The 4,316-nt window shown below is 36.7% G+C and overlaps 1 pseudogene; it reads left to right on the top strand.

Moving 5' to 3' along the window:
• Positions 1-387: 387 nt before the first annotated feature.
• LOC121789489 lies at positions 388-3,984 on the top strand (annotated as a pseudogene).
• The last annotated feature ends 332 nt before the right edge of the window (positions 3,985-4,316 follow it).

Here is a 4,316-nt window from a genome sequence, read left to right as displayed (position 1 = left end):
AGTTAATGAAATACATGATCCACTATAAAAAAAATAAAAATGTGAAATGTGACAAATTTTATGAGACGTACGGAAATGAAAAAATGTGAAAAAATTTAAGGGACGGATGGTGTATACTCGAGTTTTAAATAATGATATGGTTCTATATAAAATGGTAATTATATTATTGCAATAAAAAATAATTAATCAAGTTTAATAATATATTATTTGAAATATACATCTAATACGAAGGGTCAAATTAATAACTACACAAATAATGTCCTAAATACTTACTACTCAATTATTTCTCCAAAAAAAAAGTATGAGACGTCCAAAAAAGAAATAAGAATGAGGGTCAAATAGAAATAAGTATATAATTTTGGGCAAATATACAATAAACCAATTTCCAATTACTTCCACAGTTCCATTCCAACATAGTTGCTGAACAATACGCTTCCTCTGGAGCCCTAGGATTCTAATTTGAACTTGTTCTTCGTTATCTTTTTGCAGGAATTCAGCTATTCCGCTCTTCTTTTTTTTCGAGCAGTAATCCGTTCGCATCAAGCAATTTAGGGCATCAGCGAAATATGGTAATTCGATTGGGTTTTTCTATCGCTTTAGTTTTTGCTAGATACTCATGAATTGGTGTTGCGTACAGCTTCTGAATATAGCTTTTGTTTGTATTGTATACGTGCCTGGATATTAGTTGAGTCGTGGTTAAATTAAAATGATGTGAACGTTGTTTTAATTGATAGGCTTTGCAGATTTCATGAGATGGCTGCGTTCAATGTGTTTAAAATTTAAATCATGTTTATCGATAATTCATACAATTGTTGTTTATACGAACTCTGGGTCGGTGTTGGACTCTGGAGAATAGATGGGTACTGGAATGGAATTGATAATCTTCCTTGTTAGTGCTGTTAAATCAACTGGCTTATCTAATCGTATAGTTAAAGAATCAATTCCAACTTTCCCTAATCCCATGCTTTCCTGCATAATGCTGTGGGCCTCTGGCTACAGTGAAGTGTGCTGTCTTTGTGATTGTGTATCTGTCATGCTCGATCTCCTTTTCTCCTACCTGTGTTTATTGAGATCAACTAGAGCCAACCATTTTCTCTCCGATTATTGAGAGACATCTTCTAATGTTTTTCCTGTGAGTCTTCATGCATTTTAATTCTAATTTATTTTGATACTTATGTTACTTGATGGTTTTGTCCTTAAGCCATATAGTCCGTGGTATTGGCCAATTGAACTGTTGCACGCCTTGTCTAGAGTAGATTTATGTATTCAGTGAAGACCATCTCTTGAAGTTTAAATTTAACTGGAAATTATTTTGTTTCAGGCAACTCTGAATGACTCTTTTCTGGCTGATCTTGATGAATTGTCTGATAATGAAGATGATCTTCTGGTAAGTATATGTGGGTTTTATTAGCATGTGAATACGATATTGCATGTAATGACTGGGGTCCTCCGTTCATGAAGTTCATCTCCACTTAGCACATCACATTTCCACTTTTTGCTATTTTCTTTCTTGGCTGTGGACCTAGTTTGTTTGTAATTTTGATTCAGGAAGCAGATAACGACGATGCTGAGCACATGGAAGAAGATATAGATGGTGATTTAGCTGATATAGAAGCACTTAACTATGATGATCTTGACAGTGTGTCGAAACTACAAAAAACTCAGCGATTTACTGACATCATGCAGGTTGGTTTAGTTTAGACTACTAGTTACATATCCTATATCCACTATGTTATGCTGTGCGTCTTTTGATTAATTAGTCTATCTGATGCTGCTTGCTTTTTCTTTAGGGTGGTTTTGTTGTTGCATTACCCTTGTCTTATTCTGCAACTGATTTCCTTGTATTGGTCTGTATTTAGAGTGAATGATATGCCCCCTCTTTCTCATTATTAAAGTAATAGTTGGTAACATCTGACTTTTATTGCAGAAAGTGGAAGATGCATTGGAAAATGGGTCTGAGAACTCCACTCATGGAATTGTTTTGGAAGATGATCCAGAGTATCAGTTGATAGTTGATTGTAATGCCTTGTCTGTCGATATTGAAAATGAGATTGTGATAATTCACAATTTCATCCGTGACAAGTATCGCTTGAAATTTCCAGAACTTGAATCTCTTGTGCACCACCCAATTGATTATGCCCGGGTTGTTAAAAAGATTGCTAATGAAATGGATCTGACACTTGTTGATCTTGAAGGATTTTTACCATCTGCTATTATTATGGTGGTTTCTGTCACAGCATCAACCACTAGTGGAAAGCCTCTTCCGGATGATGTCTTGCAAAAGACAATTGATGCGTGTGATCGCGCACTTGCTCTAGATTCTGCAAAGAAAAAGGTTCTTGATTTTGTGGAGAGTCGAATGGGGTATATTGCTCCAAATCTATCAGCCATAGTTGGAAGTGCTGTTGCCGCAAAAATAATTGGTACAGCTGGTGGTCTTTCGGCATTAGCAAAAATGCCTGCATGCAACGTTCAGCTTCTTGGTGCCAAAAAGAAGAATTTAGCTGGGTTTTCAACAGCAACATCCCAATTTCGTGTTGGCTATTTGGAGCAAACTGAGATTTTCCAGAGTACTCCTCCTTCCTTAAGAATGCGTGCTTGTCGACTTTTGGCTTCAAAATCCACTCTTGCTGCACGTGTAGACTCTACTAGGGAGACCAGCTGGAAAAACTGGGAGAACTTTGCGCGCAGAGATTCACAAAAAGATAGAGAAGTGGCAAGAGCCGCCTCCTGCTAAGCAGCCTAAACCACTTCCGGTTCCTGATTCTGAGCCCAGAAAGAAGAGAGGCGGTCGGCGTTTAAGGAAGATGAAAGAAAGGTGCTTGAATTTCCTTATTGATTATTTCTTCATTAAATTTTATTTTTTCATTTTTAGTTGAAATTAGTATTTTCCTACTTCCAATTCAAAAACCTAACGTTCTTGCAATTTCCATCAGATATGCTATTACAGACATGCGGAAGCTGGCTAACAGGATGCAGTTTGGGATACCAGAGGAGAGTTCACTAGGTACCATTATAACTGTGTTGTCTGTTATGTAAAGTAGGATTGGTACATTTTTATTTTGAAGGTGTTAGGCTGCTAATATATGCTCATCCTAAGACTTCATGATTTTCTTGAAGGTGATGGACTTGGCGAAGGTTATGGAATGCTCGGTCAGGCTGGTAGCGGAAAGCTTCGTGTATCTGTTGGACAGAGCAAACTTGCTGCGAAAGTAGCCAAGAAGTATGATTTCCTTGCATTTCTGTTAAAATATAGCGATTTTTTTATTGATGTCGTATTGGATTCGTTCGAATTCCTAACTTTTAAGCTTAATAGTTGAGTTTATCTAAAGTTCTATTTCATATTTGCTGCTTTCATTGCTGATGAGTGACAATCACTATTCATCGATGCAATTTATTTTTTTCAGGTTTAAGGACAGGAGTTATGGAACCAGTGGCGCAACTTCTGGACTGACATCAAGTCTGGCTTTCACACCCGTGCAGGTTTGATGCTTCCCTGGGATATTGGTTTCAATTATTTAGCATTGAAACACTAGCCTCAAAAAGGGGCACAGCTGAGTTCCACAATTATGGGGAGTTTGATATGGAAGATAGATAAGACAAAACATGATAAGAACACACATTTTAGTTCAAATAACTCCAAGATGATAGAGGAGTTATCTACCCTAGGAAATGGACCCTACCAAGCTTAACTTGTTATTACATTTGCTAATTTGCTTATACTTTGTTTTACTGAGTGAAGATTTGACATGCTTTTCAGGGTATCGAGCTCTCAAATCCTCAGGCGAACCAGTTTGGAGGAACTCAGAGTACTTATTTTTCAGAGACTGGAACTTTTTCGAAGATCAAGAGAACATAAAAGACACTTAGCCTGCTACTCTACCCCAGTGGGCATTATCGTGAGAACATAAAAGACACATGTCGCTTTAACTACACCCGCTATGTTAATTATAGGAGGAAATGTATTTTGTGGAATTGCTAAGTTTGACCACATTTTGTTTCAGTTTCATATTTTGATTTCTGTATACGGATGAAGATCTTGCTTCTAAAATTTGCTTTCAGTTTGAAAAATGAAATAGTAATTATTTGTATATGCTTTTCTACCACAATGCTTCTAGGTACCTCCAGTGCCTTGCAGGGATCAACGACCTCTAGGAAACGGCTCAACGGTCTTATGTTCAATTTTTTAAATGCTTGTTTTAAGAGAACAAATTTGGTCTGGGATAATTGTCATTTAAATCATGATCCATTATCTCTGCGGCTCTGCCTTTTCAAAATAGAAATTTTTGAAATGGTATGAGTTTTAATGCACAATC

Source organism: Salvia splendens, unplaced genomic scaffold, assembly GCF_004379255.2.
Source record: "Salvia splendens isolate huo1 unplaced genomic scaffold, SspV2 ctg252, whole genome shotgun sequence".
Lineage (NCBI taxonomy): Eukaryota > Viridiplantae > Streptophyta > Magnoliopsida > Lamiales > Lamiaceae > Salvia > Salvia splendens.
Note: the sequence above shows the minus strand (reverse complement) of the source record. Positions and strands in the feature narration are given on the sequence as shown.